Below are 13,368 nucleotides of genomic sequence, written 5' to 3'. Positions count from 1 at the left end.
TTTCATAGCACTCTTCCTCGAGCTCTGCCTAGTTACCACTGGAGTGTGTTCTAATACAATTCTCAGGGACATTTCCATATTCTTGACAATAGTAACAACTAAATCTTGTATTGTAATCCCAATTATAAAGGTTTCCATAGCTTCTTACCTTTGCTGGCTTGTTTGATGACCACATAGAGTTGGATCTGCATTCAAAGGCTCTATGTCCATACTTCTGACAGTTGTAGTAATATCCTTCAAATCTTTGTTTTTGCATAGTCCTAGTTTTGCATTCATGTGCTTGATGACTTTGTTTTTTGCACTTATGACAATGAGTCATGTTCCTAGGCTTGACATTCTGATTTGTATTATTTCTCTTGCGCACATTAGTAGCATGTCCTTTCTTACTACAATTATGACAAGTAGGTTTGGAGTTCTTACCTTTGATGTTCCTTTCTTCAGTGCTTATGTAACCCAATCCTAGTGTATCTTTGTTGGATCTAGGGGATCTTAGTAATTGGTCAAAGTATTTGATGACTTCATTTGGCTTATTGAAACTTTCAGCGAATCCCTTTTCTCTTTTCAAGTCATTCTGCAATTATTCTTTCTACAACTTTAATGTAGTTACCTCAATGTCCTTGACATTTAGTTCATAGTTGGCATTCATCATTTGACTTAGAGTGTATTGCATGTTGGAGATCTTTGTTAACTTTATTGACTTCTCTTTCAATCTATTTACCATAATTCTTTTAATTATGGCTTTGTCCTCCATGGCTTTATTCTTTTGTTCAATCACCTCACATAGTAGTATAGCTTGTGATTATTTCTCTAGCTTGAGATTTCTATTTTCTTTAGCTTGGATTCTATTATTTTCCATTAGATCTACAATTGTTGCATCAAATTCATTAGAGTTACCATTTGCAAATAGCTTGGTGGTGTCTATCTCTTTTTATAGTGTGTCATTTTCTACAATAGCATGTCTCTTTCCTTCTCTTCAAGGATTTCTTTAATTCTTCTCTTGCTTCTTTCAATTGATATAGTATGAGATGTATTTCAATCTCTTGGTTCTCAATAGTCTTTCCCAACTTGTAGACTTCCATTTCAAGATCTTTCCTCTAAGCTGCAAAGCTTCTCTTTTAGAGAACTTGGCTTTGATACCAATTGTTGGAATTATAAGTGGGAAGAAAGTAAACTTCTGAGGGCAGGGGGGTGGGGAGGGTGAATCAGGAGTTTAAACTTAGACCCATAAAAATTTCATCATTCATATATCTCATGCATTAATATACTAAAATAACATGTAAAGCATATGCATCAATCATGTAAGCATGTAATCAAACACACACATAACACCGAATATGATTACCCAAAAAACCTCCAAGTGAGAAGGTAAAATTGGGGTGGTAATGACACCCACAAATCTTCACTACTAAAGCAATAAAGTGCATCTGATGAAGGTTACAATGGTTTGACCATGAATCGTGTTCTGCCCTATGAAAGGCCTGCCCTCTTAAAAGCTTACAAAGACTGTTAAGTCCTACCTTATTAGAGGATTTCAACACCCTGTTATAAGTGTGCTTGGTTAGAGGAATTCAACTTACAATTAAGTAAGCACCCTATTAAAGGATTTCATATAGCCTATTAGGACTACTCTATTAAGAGATTTAACTAAAATCACCTGTTAAAATGTCTCAACATAGATCTTGCAGTTAGCACTAGCTTGCCTGATAATAGATCATCTCTATACAATCTCTGATTGATCCTTCATTAATTGATGCATCAATGCCGTATTCTTCTCTATCCTTTGTTCTTCACTTAACTAATTTTGTAATTCATTTTTACATCTAAGTCACCTTGAATGCTTTGCAAACTATCTTGTTTTCTCTTCCAATTTGATCATTCACCCTTGTACACTGTTCTCATCATTTTTAAGAATTTAGGGCTTTTTCCTCCTTAAGAAGACACTAGTGGCTTAGGGTTAGGTATGAATCTACAGCTAAGATTCATCAATTTTTTGCTTAAACCTTCTTATTTTCTTATTGATTGCATGTAATTGCATAGGAAATCCACCTATAGATTCGCCCTTATCTCCAAATGATCAAAATCTATCCTTAAGTTGGCTAAAAAATGGTTTGTTTAGTTGTTTGTGTCATTACAAACAAATATGTCCAAACTATGTCACTAGGCATATGAAGTCTCTGATGTTTGACATACATTGTATTTCTGCATTTGACTTCACACCTTAACTACTCAACATCTACTTTCTACTTGAAACTTGAATTCACTCGACATGATCTATCTACTTGGCACTTGAGTGACTCAGCACATGAGTAACTTGACACTCATTGCAACTTAGCATGGTTTAATATTTACATGTTGTGCTTGGTATATATTAATAGTTTGACATGAACTAAGTAAATGGTTTAAGTGTGTTGACACTCACTTGTCAAAAGCAATCTGAGATCAACAATAATATTCTCCCTTATTTATTTACATCCATGTAGGGAGGTTATTTTTTATAACAAAAATTGTCCACACTGAGTAAACAGATCTCATCTTTCCAAATGGATTGAGACCATCAATTACTAGAGAAAGCTTGAGATTTTGAGGTTTGTCTTTAAAGTGTGGCCACTTTTCCTCTATGTCCATAAATGTTGAACCATCTACAGGAATTCGCATAATGTCATCTTGACTTCTATTGCATGGATGATAATCCATAAATTGTGCCAAGCTATTGCACTTGAATAATCATTTAAGATGTGAAATACTGGGGATGTCACAAAGAACCTTGTGAGGCACCTTTTTTATCACTTGGTCATCTCGTTATCTGCTTCTATGGAATTCAAGACATTCTATTGCATTTTAGTGTTCTTTATGATAAATATCATTATCTTTAGGACAACCATCTATTGCTTGATACCCCATTCTAAAATTTTTCATAGTGGCACATAATTCTTAATACAAGCGAGGAAGAACATTTGATGGTGGTAACAAAAAGTCACTAATCAATATACAACAAAAAATATAAGTTGTTAGTATAAACAATCTTTATGGTACATATTTCACCTTTTATAGACTATAATGACATTTATGACAAACCTTAGCATACATGACATTGTTTTGTTGGATAAACCATTCATAACCTTCAAATTCACCAACAACAATACAATAGAGAGAAGAGTTGATTGGGATCCTTCGTAAAGGGCCATATTTTCCTTCTTAAGTTGAGGTATATCACAGATGACCTTAATTTTATCCTCATCATAATCATCATCATCATCACCAACAACAACAACACCAATATCGAATGTGTCATGGATAATGCATTTGTACCACCATCTTCAATTTTTTTTTCTTGTGCATGATCATCATGTTCCATGGGATCATGATCTTCTCCTTCAATACTCACACCTCTATGTTTGTCCATATTCACATGTCCATGTTCCTCCGACATGTGGTTGTCCATATCACATACTACCTCAGGGAGATTGACCTATATAAAATGATGATAATAAAAGCCCCCTTCAATGTGATAATCAAACCCCCATTCCATGGTTCATATGTATATTAATTGCAAAAATAATATAACAAACAACTTACCAATGGATGATAATCAAACCCCCCTTCAATGTGACCATTCTCCCTACAATATCTCTTAGCTATTTTGATTTTGATTCTTCTTTTCTTTAAGTTATTAAAACTCTTGCAAGGATAATAACATTTGTCATCACCTTCTCTTTGAAAGTTAGACAACAATCTAGTGATTGTCTCCCTATTTTGATCAAATTCCCTTGTTGATATGATCCTCCTTCACATGATCACTTTTTCTTGTACCCTTATTGAATTGGTTGCACTTTCTAGATCTATCATTGATAACTATTTCAACATACACTATGATAACCCCACTAAAATAATATTTTTTAATTATTAAGATACAAAAAATAAATAATATATATGAATAATAGTAATACTAATATGAAAATATAAATTATTATAGATCATAATAATATAAATGCTAATATATAATTTTATATATAGTAATTAGATATTAAATAATATACTATTGAATATTAATTATAAATAAATAAATAAATAAATATATATATATATATATATATCATTAATACTATCAACAATAATGATATCACTATAGATATAATATATGTTATGTATAATTGAACTTGTATGGTATAATCTATACATTAATATAATATACGTTAATATAATTATATTATTAATATAACTATTATATTATAAAAAGACACAACTCTTACCATTGAAATATATAAAGAGGGAATAAAAACATTGGTAAATGAAGCATCAAGGAGAAAAATATAAAACATATGCATAGTTAAGATTAAAAATCTAATGCCCTAAAATAAGACATTACAATTGGTATTAGAGCAGGTTTTTCCTACTATCCTATGAAGAACATATTGTGTAAAAAGAATTACAATTGTGCCTACATAAAAGAGGAGAAGTGAGATGGATTCAATAGAAGAAAATACAACAAATGTGGAAGATAATAAGACTTTGATCTAAACTAAAAAAAATCACACTTCTAAGCTTTGTAAAATGTAGTAGACTAGATCATTTGTAGATTCATTTTGTGATAGAAGAAAATCTGATATAATCTCAAGTCAAAAATTCTAGAAACAAGGCACTAACATTGGGAAAATATTAGGCTTCCACATGCCAGTCAAAAGATAAAGATTAAAATTTTGCCAAATAATTTGTGGCTAAAGTCTACAAATTTGCACCCAAATATGCAGATCTAATTATCTATGGAAAAACATGTAAATTTGTAACTGGCAATGAATAAAGCAATACGATAGATCTACAACATAAAATTGGTAGCTTGAAATGCTTGTCATCCTTTTTTAATGTAATCCTAGATTCTTGTATGCATAAATTTAAATAAATGATATCAAGGATGTGGAAAAATGAGAAACCTAAGAAGTTAAGGCAAGCTCTAAGACAATTTGTAGAATATATCGATGCCATTCATCATCCCAGTCCCCAATCATTAGCACTATTGCAATTGTATTTTGATCTAAAGTCAAAAAACCAACAACTCCTAGACTAGATACAAAGAAACAAGCTGATTGCATAAACTTTCAATGAACTGTTGAACTTGATCACATAGGAAGGATCAAATTACATATCGAAATCAATTAACAATCTATCTTTGGAAAGTTTGGCATATATAGACTTGCAAACATAACTACATTCACATAGAAATCAATATTTCATATAATACTCCAAATTGATTCCCTCAAAAGTATATAATCTTATTATAACCTGCTTGAAAGGAAATTAGTGAACTAAAATATGCATATAATACCAAACTGATTAAGAAGTTTAATATACATTTACAATTTGAGTAGTCAAGGCTCAAACTGATCAAGAAATTCAAAAAATATTTATATACATATAAAAATATGCTTATCCACTAGCATCAAACTTGGTTTCCAATGACTACTTGATAAGCACTAAATTGATAATGGCAGGGAGATGCCCTGGTAAAGTTTCTTTACAATCAAATTGTACCTTTGGTTTACCCAAATGAAACCCCTCTTGTTCTATGGCGTAAATTTTTTCCCTTTAAAAGTATTGAGACTAAATCTTCAAAGTGTACAATATAATTTTGAGTACCAAAGGTAGCAACGTCTATAACTTGTCAAAATTATGAATGAATAAGAAAAGAAACTTACAAACAACTTCCTCCCTTGCTTTTGATGCGCACTCAAAATTGTCCTTTGAAGGAATTACCATTAGCAGAAGTATTTTATGTGCTATCAATTCATATCCAAGAAAAATAAAATGAGAAAGATTCATACATCATTTATGAAGCCTTGTTCTAGTTAATAAAAGAAAGAGACTAACTGCCAATACACATTTTGAATATCATAACTGAGGGATCTTATTTGAGTGATAATGCCCATATATGAAGACTTGTCAAATGACTCAGATTTATTCCTTGGCATACTAGTATACTGAAGGTTAAACCCAATAAAAAACTATAACATTCCAAGGACATTGGATTTAGCATTTTTCTTTATAAAATATGTAATCATATTTCTAAGTACACATGAAATAATGTCAAACATAAATTCTGAAATGTATTGCGGAGTTGGTTGTACTTCACTAATAGTTTTTTGAGCTTTCAATGATTTATGAAGAGAAATGCATTTGATGCAAATAATATTAGAGGATATAAAAAATCTAATGGAATTCAGCTGGGACTTGGAAGGAGAAGTAAGTGCTTGGGACAAAGAAAGGATAAAATGGATGGTCATGGTTATGCAGATGGCTGATGTTAACAAATATGGATTTATGAAATTCTTAGCCTAGAAACCAATTGATGGTTAAGGGATTGGCGAAGTAGAGACATTATTGTGAAAATTATTGATAAGAAATAGTAAGTTTGATGCAAAAGCAACTTGTATGATTGTAAATGTAAAGAAAGTTTTTGGTCTTGCAAGTGAATAATAATGAAAGTTAGACAATTCTGGGGAACCAAAGAGTTTTATAATATTTAGAAGGTTGGTGCCTCAAGGATGCCAAGTTGGTGCTTAGTTTGAGAAGTTATGCTTCAGTTGGAGTTGGTGCTCTCAAGCTAAGTCACTAGGTTTGCCGAACTTTTTAAAATTTTTTTATTGGGGTATCTTACCACACCACCACAACACAATGCTATATGAATAGTGAATAAACATATTTCATCATTGATGAGAGTGTGGAAAAAGTATGTTGAAGGACTACATATAAGGTATGTATTAGTCTCAACTTTCTCTTTATTTCATCTAGAAATAGAGATTATAAATTTGAAATATATGTAAGAATAATTTATATTGAGTGGTGTGTATGATATCTAAATGAGATTAGGTACATTTTATATAGAAATCAATATTGTTTCTTAAATAAAATAATTAATCTTAAATATTATTACAATTTATAATATAGGAAATGAAATTTTCAATATCTATATTCAAATATGTAAATAAGATTAATATTGAGAGTCAAATTAACTCTCCTATTTGATATAACTTTCTAATATTCTTATTTGTTCAATAAGATTATTTGATGTGAAGCATATTTATGTCAATGATAAGGATTTTGGTATCAGTGTATAGAGAATAGGGATTATCTTATTGATTAATTTAAATATTATCATTATCAGGTATTTAAGAGAGGTGTTTAATGTAATTAATAATTTGTGAATAACTCGATAAGACCCCTTATATTAATGGATATGGAGTGTGCATAGGGGAGGAGTAAATCGGTCGCATTGGGGCAAAAGAATCGCAATATGGATTTTAAGATCTAAGGGAGCTCGAAGCCGAGTGTGTCCAAACTCGAGCAATAGGAAAGCTTCCATCCATAAAGAAATTAAACATGTTCCTAGTGGGTAGGGAGTGTGTAAAGGGGGAGGAGTAAATCAGTCACGTTGGGGCAAGAGAATCCCAATATGGATTAAAAATTTGAGGGAGCTCCAAGTTGAGCATGTCCAAACTTGAGCAACAATAAATCTACCATTCTCTATGGAATTATAAACCCTACAATAGTACTAGCTATAGAAAAGTTGTTTAAAATATGCATCTTCAAGAACTTTTGATCTCTACTAGAAGAAAGGAGCATGACATTCTCGATAAAAGTGGTAAAACATTTCCTTACCTTTTTCTTATTTCAAATTGTAAGCAAGATTATAACATGTATATTATGTGTCTACATCATGTCTTCATGCATTTGTGTGTCTACTTCGTGTTTGCATTGCGTCTTCATGCATTAATGTGTCTACTTTGTTTCTTCATTCATATGTTCTTGTACATGCTATTATATACCAACATGTTTACTTTGCAATTGTCTAACACATATGCAGGAAAGATAATGAATCCAGAGTATGAATTAATGAGGATCAAATCAATTGCTTGAGGACAAACAAATTTAAGAGGGGAGGATTGTGATAACCCCACTAAAATAATATTTAATAATTATTAAGATACAAAAAATAAATAATATATATGAATAATAATAATACTAATATGAAAATATAAATTATTATAGATCATAATAATATAAATGCTACTATATAATTATATATATAGTAATTAGATATTAAATAATATACTATTGAACATTAATTATAAATAGATATAGATCTATATATATACATTATGATATAAATAAATACTATTTATATCATTAATACTATTAAGAATAATGATATTACTATAGATATAATATATGTTATGTATAATTGAACTTGTATGGTATAATCTATACATTAATATAATATATGCTAATATAATTATATTATTAATATAACTATTATATTATAAAAGACACAACTCTTACCATTGAAATATATAAAGAGGGAATACAAACATTTGTAAAGGGAGCATCAAGGACAAATATATGAAATATATGCACAGTTAAGATTAAAAATCTAATGCCCTAAAACGAGACATTACATACACATTGACATTAGAGAGAAAACCTTAATAAAATTTGGACATGATGTTCTTAATGTTTATATCTGCACATATGGTTTTGAAAGAAAAAAATTGGTGTACTTAATGTGTATATCTACAAAAAAAATTGGACATATTGTACTTAATGTTTATATTTGTACATATGGTTTTGAAAGAAAAATTTGGTGTAATTAATGTGTATATCTGCAAAAATATTGGACATGTTGTACCTAATTTTTATATCTGTACATATTGTTTTGAAAGAAAAATTTGGTGTAATTAATGTGTATATCAGAAAACATATTGGTCATATTGTACTTAATGTTTATATTTGAACATATGGTTTTGAATATGGTAGAAGTATTGAAAAAGTTAGTCTTTTAGAACCTACTCAAAACTCATAAATAGTAGATTTACATATGGTGTTCGATTAAACTCATAAGTGGTTGGAAAACTCAAAACAATTTTGGGAGAATTCATTTTACCTCACCTCTCTCAAATTCACCACTATTCCTTTTCAATATCCCACTTGTTCATTTCATCCCTATTCATCACATTTCTCACCCAATGATCAACCCATCTCACTCTTATAAATATGCTCCATTTATATCTCCATCTATTTCATCAACACAACTCCCATTTCATACTGATTACTTATTTGGACTATCTTTCTCCCATTGATAAGTTTTGATAGTGAAAGATAACTAACTATCTTAGTTGTTGATGAGAACCAATAGACATTATTTTCTACCTTAGGGAAATAAAGAGAAGATATGGGTGCAATGAAGGAAATGTCATAATTTGTGTTTCATTTATGCCTCTTCATTTTGATTTTGTCCAAGGGAAGCCCGTCAATGCTAATAGAGAACAACAATGCACTTTCTAAGAGTTTACAATTTTTTAACAAAATTAATGTTTTACAAGAAAATGCACCTGAAGAACTGTTAGTATAGAAGCAAGAACATGGTGTTGAAACACTACAAAAAATTCTTGACATGAGAGGTCTACAAGTGAGGGTGTTGAATGATATTGAAAACTTGAATCCTAAAATGAAAGCTATCAAGGAAAAAACAAATATGCCAAAGGTACATCATAATGTGAAGCTAATTTTAGATATAGTAGAGGCAGATATTTAGAATTTTGATTAGAATTTAAGGCATGGGAGAGAGTCTATGGCAATATACTAGAAGGAGAAGGAGTTGCTTCAAAAAGAGATTGCACAATAGAAACAACAACTAGACAACATAGAGAATAGTATGGGAGCACTAGATAGAATCCAAGAAAGTTTTGTGGTAGGAATTTGTAATGAACCCAACTAATCAAAAACTAGACCAATTAAATTGGGTTATGGCTGGGGCATTTTCTATTCCCATTTATCATATGGTTGTGTTGTTGGAGGCAACATTTTTTCCAAAGTGGCAACAAGTTTTGTATCATTGGATTTGTTCAAATCTTGATTTTAATGAGGTAACATAGTGGTTTTTAGGGTGGAAAGGACTATTTCACCCTAAGCTTCTTTCTAATAGGAGGATAATAAGTCAGCTAAATGTAGCCCTTGAAATGATGAATCAAGCTATATAGGGTATGATTGTGGAACAATGTGGGGCTAGTGATAATGTAAGCTATCTTAGAGTGATGAAGAAATGCCAATTTGAAGCACTTCAGAAACAACAAGCAACATTATCATATGTTCAAAAACAAGCCTCAACTTCCATGGATAGTGGGATTCACCTAAATAATTCCATGGGTGCACCTTAGTTGAGTTTGAAGGAAGTGATTGAAACATATGCACAAGAACATGACATGCAATTTTTCCCTAAGGTGGGACACACACATGATGGTCTTTAGGTTTTTGTCTTTGGAACTATTAGTATCTATCTAGATTTTGTAAAACAAGAAGTGCTTGCACAATCTAGAGATAGATGAGTGATTGCATTATTGGAGTAGCTAGTTGAGATTCATCGTAATTGAACTAGAGGAAATCATTGATAAACAAAACATAGACTGAAGAGAAAATGTACATAATTTGAATGAAGCTTTAAAAATATCATATGTGGCATTTTTTTGGAGCTTAAAATGGATGTCATAGGAATGGCATGTTGTAGATCTTCTTCCAAATGAAGGTGAACAAGTACTAGACTAGGTGGATATGATGTCCTTGGTTACTTTGCTTCTAGAGGATAGAAAAATGGACTTCTAGCCAACAAAGCCAATGGATTTTAGGTACCTAAATCTTTGTTAATTCATATTGATAAAAATATTATGTAAAATCTATTTTTGCCTCTTCCTCTGTACTAGGTCTCTAATGGCTATAGGTATGAAAAGCCAATCTATGTTGGTAAGTTTCTATAGTACATTTCAAAATAATTCCTTGGTGTATTAGCTTTGTTCATGTTCATTTGATTTCTATCATTTTTAATTTTTATCAAATCATACTGCCCATTTGTAGTAGAGATACTATGGATGAATATGCTTTGGGAACTCAAAGACTTAGCAATAAAGTTCTTTGCCTCCTATCTAAAAATCTTGGGCTAACACTAGATTGTTTCCTTGACATGTGTGAAAAAATGAGATAGAGAATGATAATACATTACTTCCCACCTTGCCCAAGACTAGAGAGTGTGTGGGTAGAAACTCACCTTGACTAGATTTTTTTTAGAGGGGTGTTTGAATATTATATTTAGATTAGGATAACACCAATAAGAATGATGGTAAAGATGGAATCCTCAAAATCCCTACCAACAACATCCCCAAGATGTTAGGATTAACCTTAGATAGAAATAATAGTTACATGCAAATATAACTGATACCAAAAAATAGTAGATCACATAAAAGAGAACATAAGACACCATGATTTAATGTGGTTCACCCAATCCCTGGGCTACATCCACCAACAACATGTCCAATATTATTATTATCTAGTGATTACAACCTAATTACAATATGTAATCCCTTACAACTCAATACCACCACAACAAGCTACAATATCACCATCAAATCATGAAATCCCTAACCCTAAGCCTTTTTATACAAGCTTTTTTTGGTTACAAAATTAGGGCTAGAACAAGTCGTCAAATAGGAAAAATAGCAGCAAACACCTTTTACAATATAAGGAAATTTTTGGCTTCGAGGGCGTTGACCCCAAAAACCCTTGCGGGGGCATTACCCCTTAACGACACCTTGTACTATGATAGGGAGTGCACCTGAGGCACTTCCCTAGGACCCTGCAAGGGTTCTTTCCCTTGACCCCATCTTAGGGGTGTTTCCCCCAAACCCCCATAGAAATAATATGGGAAAAAAATTGCGTCGAATAAACCTTTGAGTCTGATTAGGCTCCACATCACAACATAAGGGAATGGTGGCTCTAGAAAAAAACTTTGACTTAGGACCCCAAGTGAAAGAAAAGATTCTCTAATCACCTGTTGTATAAAATATAAAGAGATACATATTTAGAAGGAAAATAAAAGAAAATTTACACAGGTACCTCTTTTCCCCTTAAAGAAAATCGTAGAGAAAGGGCACAGAGATCACAAGGGCACGTCACGATAACAAAATTGTAGAGCAAGGGCACGAAGATCATAGGGGAATGACAAAAAATTGTAGAGATCACAAGGGGATGACAATGAAATAATCTTGTTTAGAGCTCCATCAACATTCAAAGATCTCCACCCTCATTTAGAGCTCTCCACACTCTTTCACATACAACTCTCCACAATTGATGAAATGGGGAATGATTAATGTCGTGTTTTATTTTTTCTTGTTTATAATCATGTAGACGTTGAAATTATGGTGCCAATATTGGTATAACAACAAAATTAGGGACACTTGAAAAAAAAGGTAAAAATCACAAACAAATCATACTACCACCACAAATTTCTATCACAATTTGACCCCAAATGTTGTACTGTTCTGACGCTCAGTCGACACTAGCATTACTCGACATATACTTTGAGTTTCTTAATCTTTTTCTCTATTTCTTAGTCAATCCTATACATTTTATTTGTCTTTGATGAAATCTTCAATGCTTTAGAATTAGTTTCCTCTCCACCCGAAACATGATTTAAATAATCACTTTATCTTTTCAAAGTCCAACTAATCAAGTGTCCATTAATAGTGTTCTCTTAATAAGTCAACCTTTCCTATAGATACTTTTGTTATGAACAACTTCTCATATCCTCTTCATCAATCAAATATATATGACACTCAGATCAAATAGAAAACTATCTCACCAATAGGTTTGACATCGATGACAAAAAAACAATAATTCCAAATGTAGTTTCCAATAATTGCCTATATTGGTACTTAGAAAGTTGTTATGTGTTACCCAAATATAAGATTTAGCTTGTATGTATGGATGTGTTACCCATAAATTAGGTTAATCAAGTTTATTTGCAATACTCATTATAAGATTTAATATATGTGTTTGTGTGTGCAAAGGAGAGATAAAGTAGCAATTCATAGATTTAGGAATAACTTAGAAAGCTTACCTGTCATCTAGGGTTAGAGTACTCTAAGCCATGCTCAGGATCCATATTTTCTACCCAATGAAAGAAAAAGGTATGTACAAGGAGGTTGTATGTATGTCCCCATCTTAATAACATGACATCCACCTAAGAGGAGTTCTTTGTTAAGATAACATCTCAAAGAAGAAGGAAAGAAGAACAAGAATGCACCTATTCAATTGCCTATGTGTAGGTTAAACAAGGATCCTTGGATGAAGGATAAAAATATCCAAACAATGGAAAGTTTAAACAATGGATATAGCTTTTCTTGATAAAGAAGAGGTGATGACTTAGGAAATGTACCTCTTGTAAAAAGAGAGAATCAATCATCAAGACATAATTGTTCACAAAAAAAAGAATAATGTCACATAGTAAACAAGTTCCTCATAAGCTTGAACAAAGTAAATCCATAGGGAAAA

Source organism: Cupressus sempervirens, chromosome 5, assembly GCF_028749045.1.
Source record: "Cupressus sempervirens isolate cs-2001-9-10 chromosome 5, ASM2874904v1, whole genome shotgun sequence".
Classification (NCBI taxonomy): domain Eukaryota; kingdom Viridiplantae; phylum Streptophyta; class Pinopsida; order Cupressales; family Cupressaceae; genus Cupressus; species Cupressus sempervirens.
The sequence above is the reverse complement of the archived record's forward strand: the minus strand, read 5'-3'. Positions refer to the sequence as shown.